Raw genomic sequence first — 9,992 nt, forward strand, 5'->3', positions numbered from 1 at the left:
GGGGGGGCGGCACAGCCCATCAGCTGCTCCCAGGGCTGCAGCTGGGAGCAAAGCAGAGGGAACTGTCAGTGGGTGTGGGGCAGGGGGGCACAGCTTTTGCTGCTATGTGCACCCTGGGAGGGCTGCAGGCTTGGGGGCTGTGCCAGGCTATTCGCAGGGGGTGCCAGAGAAGGCTGTTGCTGGAGGCTGGGGCTAGAGGTGGCACCAGGCTTAGAGCTGGGAGCCCCGTGCCCCTGGGAATTGGCTCCAGCCCTGTGGGCCCATGCAGAGTGGCTGGGTGCAGCGCCCACCATAGGGAGCAGGGCCGGGCTTTCCCACCTGCCCCCCAAGTGGGGCTCGCAGCTCCCAGTGCCTGAGGCAGGGCTGCAGCCAGAGCTGCCGGGGTGCAGCTGGGACCCATCCACCCTGGGAGTAATTCCTGCAACCCCTCCTGCCCCGCCTGGGGTCAGAGCCAGGAGCCCCGTGCCCCCAGGCAGTGGCTCTAGTCACCATCCCCTGGGCCCCACATGGCTACCACCTCCCTCTCCACTTGTGGCCACTGCAACCTGTCTGGCTAGAAACCTGTTTCTCGGGTAACTGGCACTTTTAGCTTACCAGCAGCCTGCAGCCATTCCCCACTCATGCTGGTTAACAGGGATTTTATTGTACCTGGTAAAATTGAGTGAACTGACAAACGGGTGTAAATCAGTAAAAATGGGTGTAAATTAGTAAAAACCAAACAATTTTAATTAAAAAAAAAAATCAGGGAATTTATTGGTGAAAATTTGTAAAAACTAAAAATGCAGAACACTACCTGCTATACTTGGGGGGAGAAAGCTGAATATGGCTCGGCCTCTTATCTACTACAGATTAGTTCCTCTAAAGCACTCATTAGTGTACCATGAAGGGCAGAGGGGCACGTGCAGGGGTGAAGGCAGGCAAACTGGCACACTGGAAGAAAAAGGGGCCAAGGCTCCAGGTCCTGCCTGCCCATTCTCTGTCCACTCTCGTGGGAGGGACAGTAGTGGCTTTGCAGAGGTTGCATCCCTCGCACTGAGCCTATTTACTCCACTGAATGAGACCATGAGGTGGGCCAATCTGGTCATGTTTTCCAGCTCCTTTTTGATATCAATTCCAACAGTTTAATCAGTACAGGTGACGGCATCTCATGAGGAAAAAAAAATGTCAGTTCTGTAGGAAGGGCTGCATTTGCACCAGTCTGAGATAATTATTAGGAAAAAACGCAGTGTATTCAGTTTGATTTACAGACCAGAACCTTGCACCTTTCCCCTCTCTGTGCCTGTCTTGCTTCTGTGGCTTGTGCATTGCTGAAATAATACTTATTTCCATAGACTTAGAAGAGATGAGTTGTAGCGTAAGGTTGTGGAGAAACTTTTTGCACTTTATTGCATTTATTCAGTAGAGAGGAGGGAAAAAGAAAGAGATTAGAGATTGGAACCTTTGCTGTGGAAAATCCTGGTAAGAAGCAACTGTTCTTTGAGTAAAGCTGTGGGATACCAGTAACTTTTAATCCTTAAAGATTTGGCTAGGAATAAGAATGTGCTTCTAAAAACATTTACTTGATAGGCTTTGAATCCTCTAGACATCCAAAAACTCCTTGCCTCTTTAAAAGCGCAGATTATCTCAAAGTGCACTATAGCATTCTGCTAGACCAGAAAGACTGCTACAGTAGTTATGCTACTGGGTGAAACATCTGCTCCCAGTTATGGTACAGATACCATTCAAGTGACACACACAGATGTAGGATCAATACTTATTAAAGAGAACCCCTTCATTTGCCACATACATCAAACAAATCTGCAGAGTGTTGTGCAAAAAGCAATCCACATATGTTTTTAACAGGATTCCTATTACTGAAGCAAATGACTGCTTAAGCAAGCAAACATTCTCCTTAGGCTTTTTGCATATAATATTTTACAAGCACAGTTCCTCTCTGAATACTAACTGTAAAAAATGGCACCATGGGATTCCAGGCTTATGTCACTGTCTAGCTCAGATGCTCCTAGTGCACAAGTGAAGAGCAGGGCAGCAGTGCAAACTTCAGGCTGTCAGCAAGTGATAAATTTTACAAGCCAAATTGCTCCCGTGTAATTAACCACTTCAAATTGCATAAAATTTGCCCCTGGTATTGAAACCATTGCATAAGCCAGAACAGAACCAAGTTCACTCTCTTGTATTGGCTACTGTCATTAATGCAGGTAAAAACCAAAACCAGTTACAAATACTGTTGTATCTATAGTAAGCAGAGCTGAATGAATACAAAGGATAGCAGGTTTGTGATTTAAAAATTTTTATTTGTTTTAGAACAGAACAGTTTAAGAAGTTGCTTTCTTCACACACGGCCCAGTACTGTGAAGTGCTGAGCAACGGATTGAAACTGCACGGTCTCTAACCAGTCTCATTCTAACCCATTATCTCAATGTGACAGTCACAAATCACTGATAGTGTTTTCACAACTTTAAATAGAATTGCACAAAAGATGCTACTTCATGACAGATAATTACCAAGCAAAGAACATTTCAGCCAAGTACAGGCACTGATAACTTCATTGATATGCTGAACTGGAATAGTGACCCAAATCAAGTCAGTGGCAAAACCCTTGTTGATTTGACTGGGCCCCAGATTTCACCATCTATGTCCATCGTCACCCGTATATACTTCCTTCAACTGTTATGAGGTTCTTAAACCTGATGATTACAACTGCATCCCTAATGTGCCATTACTGAAAAACAGTTTGGAAAAAAAAAACAACCCTGAAACATAACTGCTCTTGGAAACCCTCCTGACTCATAAAAATCTTTTATTGCGCTTGTGTTGGTTTAATTTAATCTTTTCCATGTTGTTGATTGGAGTCTAGTCACACACACTGGTATGCTGGTAAGTATTTACCATGGAGAGCTTTGTTTTGGTATGTTATTTAATTGCTTCAGCTACTTGAATGCCAGTAACAATTAGGCATAATTAATCTGAATTCTTTGGTTTTGCCAACCCTTGTCTTTTCTCCTTTAAATTGTATATCAGGGCTACTGTCAGTTAAGGTCCACAAGTGGAACTGTTAACACAGAGAAGACACTGAGTGGTCACTGCAGCTTAGAGTATGTTGTACAACTCTGCTTGCAGTATGTGCAGATGAACTCTGCCACCTTATCTGCTCTAGTGTTCCTGCTATTGGAATTGGACTAGTGGCAGTAGCAGGGAATACTCTGCATTGCAAAAAAATGGTATTTAGTAATTTGTTGTGAGGTACAAGTGAGATTAATTCTCTGCTTTTTGCTCAGCTTCATATATGAAATCTCTGTTGTACAAAGAAATTAGTTACAGAAAAATTGGACTAGGATTTTCCAGTCTGGTGCTGGTTTGAACAGGTGCTTACAAAAACCTGCTCCTAATTCAACCGAACAGATTGGAAATAAATGTACCAGTTAACTTAATTATGATTGAAACTTCCACACAAGAGATGTAGAGAAGCTACTGCTGCTCCAGCAGAAGTATATTTTTGTTGTCAAGGATAACTACAAGTGTGTTAACAAGCAACTTCACAACTTTAAATTAGACTGCACAAAATACACTACTTCATGATGGATAATTACAACACTCTTAACAAGATGAGAAGAGTTCAACACATCAGGGGAAACTAAGCAGGGCAACCTCAGACAAACAGCCTAAAACTATGAAAGGCCCAGTCCTTTCTACATCAGTTTCATGCAAAATGAGTTTTACTTTCTTCTTCCTAGTTTGGTCTCTAGTAGCTACATACTATTCCCATTGTCTCAATCACTTTTGCATAAATGTGGGACAGTAACTTCAACAATCTTTCTCTTTTCTGCAACTGTGGCGATCCTTATCTGTTCAGAGCTATGGATGAGAAGAGTCATGTAAACACATGTCCCATTGATGAGGTGCTACTGTTCAAGGGAGGCACATTTGAAAGTAAAATTTCCCCTCCTCAAGTTGCATCCTAACTTCAAGCAACAATGTTATAACCTTGAACAATCCAAGTGCCTAGATTTAACACTAGTACCATTATTTTGGGTGCAGTACTCAGCAACACCCTCAGCCACTCCTGCATTAAGGAGTTCTCAGTCTAATTTTTTTTGTCCAGATGACACTGTTTATATCACAATTGCAACCTAAAGCTCTCATGCAAAGGAGCAACAGTGTTTGTTGCCCTAAAAAGCTTTTGATTTTGACATCATTAAAACACTGAAAGGCTCTTTTATTTGTTCTTCCTTCTTCTCCCATTTGTAATATTAAAAAAAATGCAAACCCTTACAGCTGCTTTCAGGCAGATACTGCATCTAAACTGCATACCTGTAGTTAGGACTGAGTTACCTGGAGTCCCTGATTTTGCAAGCTCAAACTTTCCTAACATGTTAATAGTCAGTCCATTAGTAGCATGTGTTCCCTGCAACCAATTCCCTTTCACATAGAAGCAGTTCTTGCATTTGACATAAATCTCCATTCAGTTGGGTTAAGGGATAGTATTTCAACTGAAGATCAGGTCTGGGGGGGTATTCTTTTCTGTGCTACACCCACATAGCAGTGAGGGGTAAACAATGAACAAATATCTCATTCTCAATGTGAAAAGTGGTTTGTCAGATGCCAGTGGCAGCATGTACAAGGAGCCACAGGACTCAACCTCCAACTACAGCCATACAGACAAGTTTGCAGCCTCAAAGGAAATGTTAATTAATCCAAAGGAAATATCTACCCTTAAGAGCACATATGAAGAGACCACATTCTGACCCGAGAGTCATAGTGATACACTGCATCTAGTATGCACCCTTTAAAAAACATTAAAAGAACATCCATTGCCCATGTATGGATTTGGCCAGAATTAAGGCCCTGGAGGTGCCTACAATTTTCCCTCTGTGCATGACCAGAACTGATCCCCCTAGAGCACATAGGTGATCTCCACCTGAGCCCAACTGGGATCCAGAAAGTAGGTACTCCATTGCCTGAGGCTCACACCATTATCTAGTACTTGTCAATATTGTAGTCCTTCACAAAATGCAGTTATGGCTTTTTTGTTAAAATGGGTTCAGAGGTGATGGGGGAGATGGTGGGTGTCTATAATAGCCCAATACATTACACCACCAGCTCATAAATTGGAAGACCAGGCTTCAAGGGGTTCAAACCAAGGAGAGTGTCCTAATACCTGGCTATAGGCTGGTCAGTTGTGTGGCTGAGCCAGGCACATGCTGCTGACGCTGTGCTACGGTGCAGAAAGTAACGCAAGATTCACAGGGCCAGGAAGGGACAGCATAGGCCAGAACAGAACTCTGGAATACAGCAGTTAAAGCAGTCAGCTGTGTTTAGCCTCCACTCTCAGGTCTTAAGGGTTGTGTTTTTTATTCAGTCATTGTTTGTTTATTTTACATTAAACAGATCAGGAAGCAGGGACCAGAAACCAGGGCAATCTCTCCCTAGTTACATATCCTAACCACTACTTACCTTACCTCTTGTGACCTCTCCATCCCCAACCTTACCTTTCTTTATGCTCAGAACAGCAGTTCCGAGATGGACAGTTTACCTGCTCCTGTGCTTAGTATTTTTTCTTGGCTAACTTGAGTTGGCCCCATTCAGCACACTAGTTCCTATGGATTACTTTGTCCCCATGTATTACATAATGAAACCCAGGCTTCCAAATCAGGGTTTGAATTCCACTCTGGAGGCCAGGTGATTTAAGTTAAGTATTGCTCTACATTACATGCATGACATACTTGTCATTCAGGTTGGAGAGTCAAAAGTTAACTGGGAGCAATGCTAATCACATTGCTGCCTCAAGTACTACTGGCTACAGAAACCAGTATGACTTTTAACGACTCTAGCCAGATGGGTGATTAGACCACAGGGGACCTCAGACTCAGCTTTTTGATCCACACCATTTCCTACTCCAAATGAATGTCCTCACCTAGACAGTACTGCATCTTCCTCCTATTTTAATCAGATTGAAACAATTAAAAAAAAGCTAATCACATCAGTTCACCTACAGTATCTTAAACAGTCAAGAAAATTCACATATACACAAGCTATATACTGTATTAACAAGGTTTGCCACTCGACCAAAAGACTGATAACTTGGTCATACTTGATTAACGTAGCATATGACTTTAAAGTGCAGCAGCTATTCCTAAATAACTCCATGTGTGGACATTTCCATTCTGGTATAAAAGAGCCCACACTTGATCTGGAATGACTAGTCTAGACTCTCTCATATACTATACAGGCAAAAACATTCTCCACCAGCATAGATTAAAGGCCATGTACTGTCCTCCATTTGTGCATTTGACACCTCACTGTCATCTGTAGTTTTCTCAGTTAACAGAAGTGAGCAATCACTTTTTATTTAAAAGAAGCCCTAAAATCTCATTGTTTGGATACTAGAAAACCACTGTAATTTGCTTGTTTTTGTAAGCTAAATCACAACCTTTCTAAAAATAAGCTGTCAGCTCAAGTACATTATTTTTGTCATTGTAGTACCCAGTTATACATAATAAACTCAAAATGTACACTAGTTTTGTTTAAATAATACAACAGAGACATGAATTAGAGAGCCATTTGCTATTAAGACAACTATACTATAAATGGTGTCTCCAAGCAAGATGGAGAACACAAGAGATATAAAAACCACCATTTCACTTCTCTGTAACCAAAGCATTCATGATAAAAGGAATCTGTATTTAGATCATTTGAACTTTCATTCCAGAAAACTGATTTATTACCAGTGTGAAGTGGTGTGCATACACATGTAGCTTCAAGACCGAAATGCAAGTTGCACTGATCTAAAGGGAAAAAATAAATTTAGATGAGAAATGTAATTAACAATCATGACACAATGATTAGGTATTGATCAAAGCCAGATGTGGTCCAAATATTTTGCAGAAATTTGTAATGATAGTTCCACTTCCCTTAGAGCAGGGTGTCAAACGTGCAGCCTGCGAGCTGGGTCTGGGATTGGGAATCTGGCCTGCCTGGCTCCTAGAGGCTGGACATTTGTGGTCAGGCTCACTGCTGAAATGTGGGGCATGGAGCCCCACTGGAGATGTGTGTTCACAGGGGTGGAGTGGGGTATGAGTGTAGCCCCATGGCTCCCTGATACTGCTCATCCTATTACTTTTAGATCCAGCCTGGGGAACCAGATGAGCTTGACATCCCTGTATTAAAGTAAAAATAAGCAAAGAAGGAAGCAGGGATTTTGCCCCAATTAATACTGGGATACTAGAATAGCAGCAGCATTCCTGATAATCTATTTTTAATCACTCCTGTATTACTCAAGGGAGACTGGTGGAAACGGAATATGTATATAGTGACAATTAGTTGAGTCACTGTAATCTCACCCACATTTTAAGCGTAGCATGGCACACACCAGAATAGAACTTTTACTTCATAAAACTGCAAAGACAAAATAGCCAGACGCAGTTTGCGCTGACATACAAAGCATTTACTTCTGCACCCAAGAGTTTCATAGTTTGTGTTATGCTGCCTGATGTGAGAGTTACCATTGCACTTCCTTACATTTAAAGAATCAGTATAAAACAAAGGATTTACTGCTGCACAAAATCTTGGAACAAAGCAAAAGCTACAGTATGCTAACATATGAAGTGCTATAAAGAAGTTTTAATACACACTAGAAATAGAAAATAGGATTAGAATTGAGATTCTGGTCGTGGTCTCTAACCTGCTTCCCTATTTCCAAGCTAGGTTTAACCACATCCAAAAGAAAGTTTCAGAGCTCAAGAACCATCTCTAATCTAATTTTCCACTTCTGAAGTGTATTTAATACTTCCTTTCCACGTTCTTCAGGTGTTCTTCACAACCCTATTGTGAGTATATAATTCGCTAGAATTACATAAAAGGTATCCAAAAGAAAGTTTCCAGGCATTTAAATCTTTTGCCCTCAGCTAAGATGACCCCAATAAGCCAAAACTTTGACAATTTATGTAAAAAAATTTTCATGGAAGTGTGTTACATGAAAAACAATACAATGATACAGAACTACAATGATAAGGGCAGAAAAGCCTATAAATTTGTGCAAGGTGCAGCTGTGATCTCTAAAGATTTAGAAGTCTATTGCCAGCCAGATTACTAAACATACCTCCCTCTCCCTTTTCGTACACGTTTACAGTGGCCAGGCACAGTACAGGAACTTGATCAGCTAGAATTTTTAGGAAGTCAATATAGTCCCTGTTAAATTTAAGGTCTTTTAATACAATTGTTCCTGGCCTCTGTTTATTTTTGGACGAGCTTTTGGACGGGCCTGACAGCCTGTAGACACAATAATAGAAGTTGTGTTATGTGCACACTAGAATAACATGCGCCTTAAAAAAAGGAAGAAAAAAAAATCTATTTAAATAAAAAAGTCGGATAGATATCTATTTAGACAATAAACATAAAAAACAAACATTGTGCTACTACTGAGTTATGAGACTTATTCTGTGCTCCACTTCTTTTCCTCCCTCCCCACCCATTTGTTTTACACCTCTTTTTCCAGAGCAATTAAGGAAAACTGGATGGGATTCCCTGAAGAAGCCATAAATATGGCTCTTGCCTTGGCTACAGGAGTGAAGAGAGACAAAAAAATGCCCTCTCCTCTCAGATCTGGAAGCACTACTCAGACTGAAAGTCCATGGAAAGCAAGGAGGATTTCATATGGTAAACTAAAAAGAAAGCTTTTTTTTTTTTTTTAATTATTATTATGTTCTCTGAAAACAGACATGGAAAGACATTTGTACCAAAATGTGACCTCCTTTTCCCACAGATCGATTTGCAAAACCTGTGTATATATCTTCGTGTGTGTTGGTTATTAAACAGTTATGAATATTTGGTAGCAAAATAGTGACTTTATTTTATGTGCGTTACACACTGCTTTAGTGCATTAAACTAAAGGTAAAACAGACAAGAGACCCCAGTCGAGCCCTTGCCCACCTCTGCTACCCCGAGGGTCTGTTGCTAACCTCATTCCTCACCCAAGAGGGAATTTAGCTCAGTTGGAGGCCGCACGCACACTGGCCCGTTTCAGGTGACATTGCTTTCCAGCACTGCCGTTTTGCTCAAGGCCCCTGCCTCCTGCTTCAGGACACTAAGCAGCGCTCGAAAGCTGTCCAAGATCTTCACATAAGCAGCGTCAGTTTCAGCAAGGATTTTGTCCAGCTCGTCGCGGGCCTCGGCCTTGCGGGCCAGGCTGCCCGACACGCGCTCCAGCCGCTCGCCCAGCGCCCGCACGTCCCGCCGCAGCCGCTCCCGCTCCTCCTCGTCCCGCCGGATCTGGCGGGCCAGCTCGGCCCGCCGCAGGCACAGGTCCTCCAGGCACCGCACCACCTCGTTGTTGCAGCCCTGCAGGGCGGCTGCCTGCTGCGCCATGCTCCGGGCCCGCTCCGCAGGAGAGAGGGGAGACAAGAGGAAGGAGACACCGCGGCGGGGCTCCCCAAGGACATCTTAGCCGCCCGCCGCCGCCTCCAGCTTCCTCCCGCGGGAGGCAGCCACACAAAATGGCTCCCGCCCCGGCCCTGCCATGCCCCCGGAACAGCAGCCCGCACTCACTGGCTCGGCCCGCGGCGGAGCGGGGCGCGTCGTCCGCTCAGGTCCGGTCCAGACCCCTGCCCGGCGGCAACCACAACCGCGCCGCGCACTCCGGCGTGGGGGGGTGACGGAAACAGCCGAGGCTTCCCGAAAGCAGGTCCGGAAACAGCCGAAGTGTCCCGAAAGCCGGAATCGCTCTCCAGGGCGGAAAGAGCCGATGCGGCCCGAGCCAGGCCGGCCGCGGCCGATGTTTGCCGAAGGCAGAGTGGGCCGAGAGCAAAGGGGAGCGCGGGGCCGGGGGGCGGAGCGTGGCGGAAAGAGCCGGAAAGAGCCGAGGCGGGCCGAGCGCGGCGGCGCCCGAGTTGCCCGGATGTAGTTGGAGGAGCGGCGGCGGCGGGCGCAGCGGGGGGAGGCGGCAGCGGCGCGTCCGTGCTCGCCAGTGTCTCCGTGCGCGCGGCGCCCGGCTCGTC

The 9,992-nt window shown here is 44.3% G+C and overlaps 1 pseudogene; it reads right to left on the minus strand.

Moving 5' to 3' along the window:
- Positions 1 to 2,147: 2,147 nt before the first annotated feature.
- On the minus strand, positions 2,148 to 9,986 carry LOC106722213 (annotated as a pseudogene).
- Between the last annotated feature and the right edge of the window lie 6 nt (positions 9,987 to 9,992).

This window comes from Alligator sinensis, unplaced genomic scaffold (genome assembly GCF_000455745.1).
Source record: "Alligator sinensis unplaced genomic scaffold, ASM45574v1 scaffold309_1, whole genome shotgun sequence".
Classification (NCBI taxonomy): domain Eukaryota; kingdom Metazoa; phylum Chordata; order Crocodylia; family Alligatoridae; genus Alligator; species Alligator sinensis.